Source organism: Astyanax mexicanus, unplaced genomic scaffold (genome assembly GCF_023375975.1).
Source record: "Astyanax mexicanus isolate ESR-SI-001 unplaced genomic scaffold, AstMex3_surface scaffold_35, whole genome shotgun sequence".
NCBI classification, from domain to species: Eukaryota; Metazoa; Chordata; class Actinopteri; order Characiformes; family Acestrorhamphidae; genus Astyanax; species Astyanax mexicanus.
This window is the reverse complement of record NW_026040045.1, coordinates 257,973-269,944: the sequence shown is the minus strand read 5'-3', so window position 1 is coordinate 269,944 and position 11,972 is coordinate 257,973. Positions and strand designations below refer to the sequence as shown.

General features: G+C 43.3%; 1 long non-coding RNA gene across 2 annotated transcripts; it reads right to left on the bottom strand.

Annotated features, from left to right (window-relative positions):
• Positions 1–346: 346 nt before the first annotated feature.
• On the bottom strand, positions 347–11,548 carry LOC125790246 (uncharacterized). 2 transcript variants are annotated; one of them, XR_007430042.1, is made up of 3 exons: positions 11,204–11,548; positions 1,413–1,442; positions 347–627 (listed from the first exon to the last, which is right to left on the bottom strand). It is a non-coding gene; the product is annotated as an uncharacterized LOC125790246 (long non-coding RNA). The 2 variants fall into 2 exon arrangements; XR_007430043.1 differs by having other exon boundaries at positions 347–624.
• Positions 11,549–11,972: the final 424 nt, after the last annotated feature.

Below are 11,972 nucleotides of genomic sequence, written 5' to 3'. Positions count from 1 at the left end.
GACTCATTTAGAGCTAAATATCCATCAGTTTTAACCCATGTCTCATAGAGAGTGCATTGTCAATGATAATTTAACCTACAGTAACTGATTTAGGTGCCAGCGATCTTATATTTAACAGCCCCGATTTAATGTGGTTGTTGCTGTAACTCAGAAGGACAGACGAGTTTGTATTAATTCTAATGGAGTTGTTAAAACAGATTTTCCAGCTATTTTGATAACGTGTTTTATTTACACTATTATGAAGAATTGACATACAAATAGTACAAGCAGAAATACCAGCAAACAAACCTACTTGGCTGGTGTGACTGGGTAGAGACAGTCAGTCTCAGCGTAGCACCGCAAGCCTGTCTCTGTGGAACGGGGCCGGTCGCTCCCGAAAGCTCATCCCCACGTGGAGGGCGATGGTGCCGGGGTTCCTGCTTTGGCAATGCGCCCCAGGGAGCCGCTTGCCGACTACCAGCATGCAAGCATCTGGAAGACATGAAATTGTGCCATTACTCTTAGATACTTTTAAATGTCTAACAATTGAATCTCCTATAATGAGAGTACCGCCCTTGGTAGTTTTCCTCTGTGCTGGGGGAGGCGAGGGCTGAGGACCTCGAACCATTTTGCGGATACCAAATCCTGCTGAGAAAGTTGTAAATTAAATAAATTATTTAAAAAAAATTGATTAAATTACTTTCTTGCTTTCTGACAAACACTGATCAAAGGCTTATTATTATGGAATATTTTTGTGACAATTCACATTACTGGCCTATTGAACTGGCTTTATACTACAAGTGAAACAGGGTGAATGAGAGATGATTTGTAAAAATTGGAACACAAATAAGTGACTGGAGACTGGAGATTTAACATATGTCTGAATATTATACTATCAGACTATAGTTTAGGATGCTGAACTTCAGTGTCTGAAGCATAGAGAAGTCCAGCTGAGTATATTGTAAAACTGTCCTGTGACTAGCATGTTAGCTTGGGGCTGGTTTCTCAGACTTGTCAGGTCATGGCATGTCAAAGTCAGTGTAAGTGTCTGATTTGTTTAGAGGTCACGTGATATTCTCAGACTAACAGTATAGGTATGTTTTTTATGTGTTGTAATAAATTAATAGTAAGTAAAGCTGGTAGAAATCCCTTATAATTTAAAATGCAGTTGGAATTAGCTAGCTTAATATGCCCTTTTTTATTATATTCCCCCAATGTTAAAAATGTACTGCAATACAACACAATATTATAATAAACAAGTTAGTTTGACTTAGCAGTGTGTTAGCGACATAAAACATGTTAGTTAATAATAAACTATTAACATAATATATGTTGTATAACAAACAAGACTACCATAATATTAAACATAAAATGCATTAGGTGGATCCAACCTGTAAACATACATTTTATTAGCTAAAATAATTGTATCTCACCTTATCTCAGGTCCCCAGCCCTCAGCAGCCCTACTAAGCAAATGCATATAATTAATATATTGTAGTAACTTTGAACAGGTGTTTTTAAGTTGAAATCAGAACAGATATTGTTTAATATTACTACACATATGCTGATTTAGGCTAGCAAATATTACCCAATTATTATTCTAAAGATTCACATTTTTGCTGATATGGACACTGGCCAGCTCCTTCGTGCGCCACGACGTGAGAATAAATTTAAGGTGGAATGGAAAAGTTTATGCTGGAAAATAATAAGTTAAATGCAGCCTCATATTTTTATTGACAGTAACTTAGTTGTGTTTATAACAAATTATAAAATTTATAATTACTTTTTTTTTCTTTTTTCTTTTGGCCAGCTTCTTTGTATTTCCCACTCCACCTTAAACAGTGCTTGTCAATGTCAGTAAGCCATTGCTGCACGATTTAAGGTGGAGCAGGAAAACGTCTGACGAGCTTTATTATAATTAAGCCCAAACACAACTATTTAAGGTTCTAAGAATAACTAAAGTTGTTTATTTTAATAAAAAAAAGGTGTGTTACTCGAGCAAAATGAGTTAGTGGTGTAGCCCAAATATAATTCAGTTCTATATTTAGTTCCATGCCTCTATGTATCTTAACTACTGAGAGAAAATGTTTTATTAGTGCTGTTGAATCGTACTGAAACATTGTAGCAGTTTGTATAAGATGTAAAATGTAATTTGTAATATATTAAGAATTGTATGTTTATATATTTATATTTTTTTCTTTTCTACATTGATTTAAACAGTATTTTGAAAAGTGTTCTTACTTCTCCTTACATCCCAAGCACCTTAGAGGGTTAGGGAGTTCATTTATTGGGTCATCTACCTGTCAATCTTACCTCCTTTTCCATTGATTGGTTGAAGGGGCGGGGGAAATGGAGGAGCGGTGTGTGTGTGTGTGGAGAGAGAGGGGGAGAGAGAGGGGGGGAGAGAGGGAGGGAGAGACGAGGCAAAAATACAGGAGCTCCGGATGTTTGAGGGAGTTTTTTTGAAAGGGTTTTATTAAAGTTTGGGTCGAGAGTGGCCTGTGAGTTAAGTGAATATGTATTTCTGACGTGTTTTTTGATTGAGGGAGTTCGCTGTTGAACACTTAGAGAAGTTTCAGCTCTGTTTATAACTAGTAGTTAGCCTAGCCGGCTAACCGTAACGAGAGTTCACTTTAGTGAAGAGCTACGCGAAGCTACGTGTTTTCGCCGCTCAGATAGCGCCACGAGCTACCAGGATAACGCTCGTGGTTCCTCTGGGTGCCTCGTGGGAGCACCTTTACCCCGGATAGCACCACAGGTCAGCCAGGAAGCACCTGTGGTTCCTCCGGCAACGTGGGAATTCCTCAGTTCAGTCCTGTTCAGGTGGAGGAGGGTGGCCAACTCCCCGCTCTGAGTCGAGAGTCTGAGTCAAGAATCTGAGTCAAGAATCTGATTCAATTCCTCAAGAGTGACTGTGAGTAAACATCTCCATTCAGGAAAAGTATCAGGCCTGCAACGTGGGTTGTTTTTTTTTTTTTCATTTCTTATTTACTGCCGGCTTTTTGTATTTATTTATGAATGTGTATATTTTTTTATCTCTTTTTGTTAAACCAGTATTACTAAATATGTTAATTGAGTTCTATGCATTGCCTACATAAGCTGAAGTTGATTAGGGTATAGATTGTGTAAAAGAAAAACATCAGTTTCGTTCCATACATTTTTATTTTTAGATCTAAGTACACATTAGTGTGTATAGTTTTTATTTCTCCCCATTTATACATTTTTTTTTTGTAAAGCAATAAACTTCACTGGGAGTACTCATTGCAGCCACATATCTTTAATTACCTGTAACTGGGTGGTTTACCACTTCAAGACATATTTACAGCTGGTAGCTAAATTTACAGGAGAGGTCTAATTAATGAACTTGGGGCCCTGTCCCTTTGGCCTGGGATGTAGGAGGGGTTACATAAAATGGAGGCACCGCTGGGATCTTTCCTGTAGCCAACTAAATACCAGTGTTATAGTTTAGGCAGTCCTAACTGAGCTGATGTAAAGTATTGCCCAGGTGGTTGCACCCAGTGAAGATAACCTAACTAGAGATTATAACATATAAAATATTATTAAAAGACAGTAATAAATAAAGCACTCAAACAAATTCACTTTAGACATGTCCATACTCAGAAACTGGTGCAAGGGGGAGGGCATAGACCCTGAGCATGCTATATTAATTAAGGAAGTACCAGAGGATGCAGAGGTGTATGAAATAGAAGACACAATGCATACCATTAAAGCTCTTGGGAGAGTACGTGTGCGGGGCCGAATGTTTGACTCCAAAACACAACGTTTAGCAGTATTGTGTGAATGCAGTGAGAAGGTCAATACCAAAGTTATTCCCTTGGATGTCCCCCCCCTTAAAGGGGGTGAGCCGTGGGCTCTATATGGTCCCTCTGGGGGCGAATCTCCAACCCAAGAACCAAGAAGTTCTTCTGACACAGTTTCTCCCAACCATGTTAGAAAAGAGGCAAAGCAGAATACCGGTGAGTCACAGCCAACTACAACAGCTGAAAGCATCCTCAAAGCTATGGGTGAGTTCTTTGAAAAAACAACCAGACCTATTAATGAAAGCAATGCCTTCCGGCGTTTGAGAGCATTTTCTGGGATAATACCCACTCCAGCTGGAGAAGAAAACTTGGATACTTGGCTGGAACAGGCCCGATTAATGATGGATGAGTGTGACTGCTCTGACCGTGAGAAGCGTAAAAGAATTGTGGAGAGCCTCAAGGGGCCCGCATTGGAGATAGCTCAAGCTGTTCGGTTCAATGAACCTAATGCCCAACCTGAAGCATATATTGAAGCTTTGGAGACTGCTTTTGGGATTTCAGAGTCTGGTGAGGATTTGTATTTTGCCTTTAGAGCTTTACGGCAAGTGCCAGGAGAACGGCTTTCTGATTTTTTAAGAAGGATGGAGAGAAATTTGACTAAAACTGTGCAGAGAGGGGGTCTAGAGCCACAGTCTCGCGACCGGGCCAGAATAGAGCAGCTATTACGCGGTGCTGTTGAATCTGATTTAATGCTTCTGCAGTTGCGTTTGAGAGAGAGAAAAGACCAGCCTCCCTCGTTCTTGCAGTTGTTAAATGAGATAAGAGGAGAAGAAGATCGGCAATTAACACGCCACAAGCAAAACTCCAGTGTTAACAAACCCACTGTTCGCCAAGTAAGGACCACAGGTGAAGCTGAGACAATTGCCACCGAAACTCACAAGTTAAAAGCCGAACTGGAGAAGCTAAAGCTCAAAGTGTCTGAACTGGCAGCTAAAAGTGTAGCTACCGCACCCACCTGCTCCGAAACCCGGAATGAAGCAAAAGAACAAGAGGTAAAACTGTGTACTGACAGAGTGGTCCGGACACTACAAATGCAAGTCTCAGATCTGCAGCATCAGCTTCATTCTATGGCTGTGAAACATGTCGATGTACCGCCCGCAAAAGCACAAAACTGGAGAAATAGAGAGACTCAAGGAACATATTCCACCCGAAATCCAGCTTTCAGTCAAACCAAGTCAAAAGAAACCAGTAATGCTGATGATTTTTTCTGTTTTCGATGTGGTCAGGATGGACATTTGGCTACTCGTTGTCAAGAGCCTGAGGACTCTGCTAGGGTTATTACACGGTTGATCCGTTCTTTGAGGAAGAAAAAGGAGGAAGGTCAGCCCCCTGTTTCAGAGGAGGCCAAGCCAACAGAAAACTGTAGTGTAAAGAAGAGTGCTGTGTACAACTGTGGGGTCCAAGGTGTCCCTGATGGTCTAGTGGGTAAACCCTCTTTAAGTCGAGTAATCATTGGGAGGCAGCCATGTACAGCTCTACTAGATAGTGGCTCCACTGTATCTATCATATTTGAAAATTGGTACAACAAATACTTGTCCCATGTACCCATTCAGCCTATTTCCAGTCTTGCAATTTGGGGTTTGAGCGATACAAGTTATCCCTACAAAGGCTATGTCGGAGTTAGTGTAGAGTTCCCTGATGACGGTGGAGAAGCCACCCCCATTTTGGCTTTAGTGTGCCCAGACCCACAAGGCCCTGATCAAGTGCCCATAATAATTGGTACCAATGCCAGGGCTTTCTGCCATAAGCCCAACACAGGGTCAAATGGGAGTTGCCCAGAGACTGCTCAGTCATGGCGGGTGTGCACCAGTTCACCAGACAGGGTGTTGCAAAGTGTCTGCCAGGTGGACACGGACGATAGTTTAGGAAATGTAAAGTGGGAAGGGCCTGGGCCACTTAAGCTGCCCCCGGGAAAGACCTGCCTGGCTGTGGGAAAAGCTGTGTTTAAACAACCAAGAAAACCAGGTATCCTAGTCATAGAGGGCCCGGATTCACTTCCTGCTGGAGTGGCATTGTCTCCTTGTGTCTTGCTTCCCTCAGACTTGGATGTTAATCGCTTCTCAGTACTCTTGAAAAATGAGTCATTGAAAGAAAAAAACATTTCCAAGGGCACTGTTATTGCTCAAATTCATGAAGCTGATGTGGTCACAGAGGTAAAGTTGGAACCTTCCCCCCAGGATAAAATTGATCCAGCACTGTTTGATTTTGGCAATTCTCCTATCCCGGCAGAATGGAGAGAAAGGCTCACTCAGAAACTATCAAAACGGACACAGGTTTTCTCTGTGGAAGAATGGGATGTGGGTCTGGCTAAGGGGGTGGAGCACGTTATTCGACTCACTGATTCCCGTCCTTTCCGGGAACGGTCTCGAAGGATTGCTCCTGCTGATATTGATGAGGTCCGGCGACATCTACAAGAACTGCTTGCAGCAGGAATTATAAAAGAATCTCGTAGCCCCTATGCATCCCCTATTGTGGTGGCAAGGAAAAGAAACGGGAAAATACGGATGTGTATCGACTACCGCACCTTAAACGCCCGCACCATCCCAGATCAATACACAGTGCCCCGCATTGATGATGCTTTGGATTGCTTAGCAGGCAGTAAGTGGTTTTCAGTACTGGACTTGAGGAGTGGCTACTATCAGATTGCCATGGCCGATTCAGACAAAGAGAAAACAGCCTTCCTATGCCCCCTTGGGTTCTTCCAGTTCGAGAGGATGCCACAGGGGATCACTGGAGCCCCTGCTACATTCCAAAGGCTAATGGAGAGAGCAGTAGGAGACATGAATCTTCTGCAGTGTCTAGTTTATTTAGATGATCTGATTGTGTTCGGGCGGACTTTGGAGGAGCACGAGGAGCGCTTGCTCAAAGTGTTGGATCGTTTAGAAGAGTACGGACTTAAGGTTTCCATTGACAAGTGCCAATTCTGCCAGGCTCAAGTGAAATATGTGGGTCACATTGTATCCGAGGCCGGCATAGCTACTGACCCTGAAAAGATTCGGGCTGTGGCTCAGTGGAAACAGCCAACAGACCTTAAGTCCCTTCAGTCTTTTTTAGGTTTTTGCGGGTATTATAGACGTTTTATAGCCAACTATTCGTCTATTGTCCGCCCTTTGACTGACCTCACCCGAGGTTACTTACCTACTCAGAAAGGTAAAGCTACCAGTAGGGACAAATCAGAGTACTTTCGAAGGTCAGAGCCATTTGGGGATAGGTGGACTTCAAACTGTACTGAAGCTTTCCGAAACATACTACACTCCCTCACTAATGCCCCTGTCCTGGCCTTTGCCGACCCCACAAAGCCCTATATTCTCCATGTGGATGCAAGTTTGGATGGTTTAGGTGCTGTACTGAATCAGGAATATCCCGAAGGTTTGCGCCCAGTAGCTTTTGCCAGTCGCAAGCTAAGCTGTTCTGAAAAAAAATATCCAGTTCATCAGCTTGAGTTCCTAGCTCTGAAGTGGGCCATAGTTGACAAATTCCATGATTATTTATATGGGGTTCACTTTACTGTAAGAACTGACAACAATCCACTCACCTATGTTTTAACTACGGCTAAGTTGAATGCCACTGGGCAACGATGGCTTGCTGCCCTCTCCACATATGATTTCGGCATCCAGTATAGGCCTGGACGGGAGAATATTGATGCAGATCTTTTGTCTCGAAATGCCACTGATGATGTGGGGCGGATTTCCCCCGCCGCAGTAAAAGCTTCCTGCAAGAAAGTGAATGTTTCTGTTGATATGCCTAGCAGGTATGTAGAGCAGTTAGGAGCCTCACCTAATGCTATTCCAGAGTTATATGCCTATCCCACTAGACTGGGTGTTAGTTCACTGGAGCAACTCAGTGGAGAGGACTTGAGGAGAGCACAAGAGTCTGATGCAGTCATCAGTAGGGTCCGGAATGCTGTAAATGGAGGTCTGTGGCCCCTGGGTTTCCAGAGTGACATGCCAGACATGCCCTTGTTCAAACGTGAGTTCCAGAAGCTTGTGCTAAAAAATAGACTCCTGTACCGGCGAACCACCAGAGGAGGGCATGAAATTTTCCAGTTAGTACTTCCCAAAGTTTATAGGGATACAGTTCTACGCTCTCTACATGACGACTTTGGCCATTTAGGAGCTGAAAGGACTACTGAATTAGTCAGAGACCGGTTTTATTGGCCCAGAATGGCATTGGACATAGTTAACTATATTAAAACATGCGGCAGGTGTGTAGCTCAAAAGACTCTGCCCCGCAGAACAGCACCATTAGGTCAGCTCTCTAGTAAAGGCCCGCTTGATTTGGTATGCATAGATTTTTTATCTATTGAGCCAGATTCCAAAGGTATTACTAATGTCCTTATAGTGACAGATCATTTCACCAGATACTCACAGGCTTATCCTACTCGGGATCAGAAGGCCCCTACCGTAGCCAAAGTACTTTTAGAAAAGTTCTTTGTCCACTATGGACTGCCGGCCCGTATCCATTCCGACCAAGGGCGTGACTTTGAAAGTCGCCTGATCAAGCAGCTGCTTGACATGCTGGGTATAAAAAAATCCCGGACATCTCCCTATCACCCTCAAGGGGATCCCCAGCCAGAGCGCTTCAACCGCACACTGCTGTCCATGCTTGGCACCCTGGATCCCAAATTGAAGCACCGATGGAGTCAACATGTTGCACTTATGGTGCATGCTTATAATTCCACCCGTAATGATGCTACGGGGTACTCTCCCTATTATTTAATGTTTGGTAGGGAATCACGTTTACCTATTGATGTATGCTTTGGCACTGCCTTGGGAGAGCAAGAGGAAGCCAAGCATGAGATGTACGTGAAAAAGCTGCGTGAAGAGCTGCGTCAAGCATACCAACTGGCTGTTGAGTTTTCTAACAAGAGCCATGACAAAAACAAAAAGGCTTATGATGCCAAAGTACACCACCTTCCCATAGAGGTGGGGGACAGGGTTCTGGTCCGCGCGTTGGGGAGTACTGGGAAACAAAAGTTGAAAGATAAGTGGAATTCTGTGCCTTATACAGTTGTAGAAAAAATGCCTAACATACCTGTGTACCGAGTCAAACCTGAGAGAGGAGTAGGGGTACCCAGAACACTTCATAGAGACCACCTTTTACCCATTGGCTGTCTGATGCGTTTATCAAATGTTTCAGATATAGCAGACTCACATTCAGGCCTTGGGGACCAACAAGCTCGGACACGTCGCCAGCAGCAGAAGAGAGTCATGGAGAGCCATTTTGAAACAGGAAGTGAGCAGTCTGATTTGGAAGAGGACATGCCTTATGTCAGACCTATTGAGTTCTCTGAACATTTTCCTAGTCCATCCTTACAGCCAGAGTGGCAGAGCCACGATCTTGCAGGTGAGCCTGTAGATGCAGAAGTTGCAGAACAGGAAGAACCCCCTGGGGAGCAAGACATACCTATGTCTGTAGGGGAGGAAAATGCACCCGAATCACAATTTTGTGATGTTTCTGATACGATGGAGGTCTCAACCAGTGACCAACAGTTGTTGGAGGAACAGGAGACAGAGCCAGACATGATGCCCAGTGACCTCTTGTTGGGTAAAAGAGCTGTTAAACCTGTCATTCGTCTGAGCTATGATGAGCTTGGGAGTTCCTCTGACCAGCCCCTAGTTATTGTACATCGAGGGCTGAGAATACATATCACGCCCCTAGTAGAACCCTCAGTTGCCCCCTGTTTTTCTGTTCGGTTGACTCTCGAATGAAACTGCCTAGTAAAATATGAAAGTCAGATGAGGACATCAGACGTTTAGATGGGGGAGGGTGTAGCCCAAATATAATTCAGTTCTATATTTAGTTCCATGCCTCTATGTATCTTAACTACTGAGAGAAAATGTTTTATTAGTGCTGTTGAATCGTACTGAAACATTGTAGCAGTTTGTATAAGATGTAAAATGTAATTTGTAATATATTAAGAATTGTATGTTTATATATTTATATTTTTTTCTTTTCTACATTGATTTAAACAGTATTTTGAAAAGTGTTCTTACTTCTCCTTACATCCCAAGCACCTTAGAGGGTTAGGGAGTTCATTTATTGGGTCATCTACCTGTCAATCTTACCTCCTTTTCCATTGATTGGTTGAAGGGGCGGGGGAAATGGAGGAGCGGTGTGTGTGTGTGTGGAGAGAGAGGGGGGGAGAGAGGGAGGGAGAGACGAGGCAAAAATACAGGAGCTCCGGATGTTTGAGGGAGTTTTTTTGAAAGGGTTTTATTAAAGTTTGGGTCGAGAGTGGCCTGTGAGTTAAGTGAATATGTATTTCTGACGTGTTTTTTGATTGAGGGAGTTCGCTGTTGAACACTTAGAGAAGTTTCAGCTCTGTTTATAACTAGTAGTTAGCCTAGCCGGCTAACCGTAACGAGAGTTCACTTTAGTGAAGAGCTACGCGAAGCTACGTGTTTTCGCCGCTCAGATAGCGCCACGAGCTACCAGGATAACGCTCGTGGTTCCTCTGGGTGCCTCGTGGGAGCACCTTTACCCCGGATAGCACCACAGGTCAGCCAGGAAGCACCTGTGGTTCCTCCGGCAACGTGGGAATTCCTCAGTTCAGTCCTGTTCAGGTGGAGGAGGGTGGCCAACTCCCCGCTCTGAGTCGAGAGTCTGAGTCAAGAATCTGAGTCAAGAATCTGATTCAATTCCTCAAGAGTGACTGTGAGTAAACATCTCCATTCAGGAAAAGTATCAGGCCTGCAACGTGGGTTGTTTTTTTTTTTTTCATTTCTTATTTACTGCCGGCTTTTTGTATTTATTTATGAATGTGTATATTTTTTTATCTCTTTTTGTTAAACCAGTATTACTAAATATGTTAATTGAGTTCTATGCATTGCCTACATAAGCTGAAGTTGATTAGGGTATAGATTGTGTAAAAGAAAAACATCAGTTTCGTTCCATACATTTTTATTTTTAGATCTAAGTACACATTAGTGTGTATAGTTTTTATTTCTCCCCATTTATACATTTTTTTTTTGTAAAGCAATAAACTTCACTGGGAGTACTCATTGCAGCCACATATCTTTAATTACCTGTAACTGGGTGGTTTACCACTTCAAGACATATTTACAGCTGGTAGCTAAATTTACAGGAGAGGTCTAATTAATGAACTTGGGGCCCTGTCCCTTTGGCCTGGGATGTAGGAGGGGTTACAGTTAGTTAGCTAGTTAGCCTGGTTAGCTTAGCTAGTTATACTAGCTAATACTAGCATAACTAACTGGTATCGTTAACTGAAGCTTTTTGTCAATTTTGCCTACAAATTGACAACAATTAACATTAAATACACAAAAAAACAATTGATATTATCCAACATACACGTGATAAATCAACTTTAGCATATACAAGATTAAAAATGAGCAGTAAATGTAATTAAATGATGCTGATAGCTAGTTAGCTAGTTAACTCACCTGAAGCGCAGATTCAGCAGATGTCAGTTGGTCCTCGCGCTGAGTTTGAATTTCTCCCGCTCCTGTGCCGCTCCGCCGATGCGGCCCGGATCCGCAAAACGACACTGAACTGACACTGAACTCACATCTGGTATCTGACTCCGTGCCGAAGTCATATGGAAGGCGTGAAATGAGACGGGCTGTTATGCGGATTTACCGTCAGTAAAACGGATCTGAACGTGAGTCACAATCATAACCCGAACCCGGAGTGAAGCCGGACCAGATCCACTAAACAGACCTGACTGTAGCGCGGATCTGCCGGAGGTAAAACGGATCCGGATCGGAGTAGTCTGCTATCAGGGTGGTTGCTAAGTGGTTGCTAGGCAGTTGCTAAGTGGTTGCTAGGCAGTTGCTAACGTTTTCCAAGTGGTTGCTAGGCAGTTGCTAAGTGGTTGCTAGGCAGTTGCTAACGTTTTCCAGGTGGTTGCTAAGTGGTTGCTAGGCAGTTGCTAACGTATTCCAGGTGGTTGCTAGGCAGTTGCTAAGTGGTTGCTAGGCAGTTGCTAACGTTTTCCAAGTGGTTGCTAAGCAGTTGCTAAGTGGTTGCTAGGCAGTTGCTAACGTTTTCCAGGTGGTTGCTAAGTGGTTGCTAGGCAGTTGCTAACATTTTCCAGGTGGTTGCTAGGCAGTTGCTAAGTTGTTGCTAGGTAGTTGCTAACGTTTTCCAGGTGGTTGCTAAGTGGTTGCTAGGCAGTTGCTAACGTATTGCAGGTGGTTGCTAGGCAGTTGC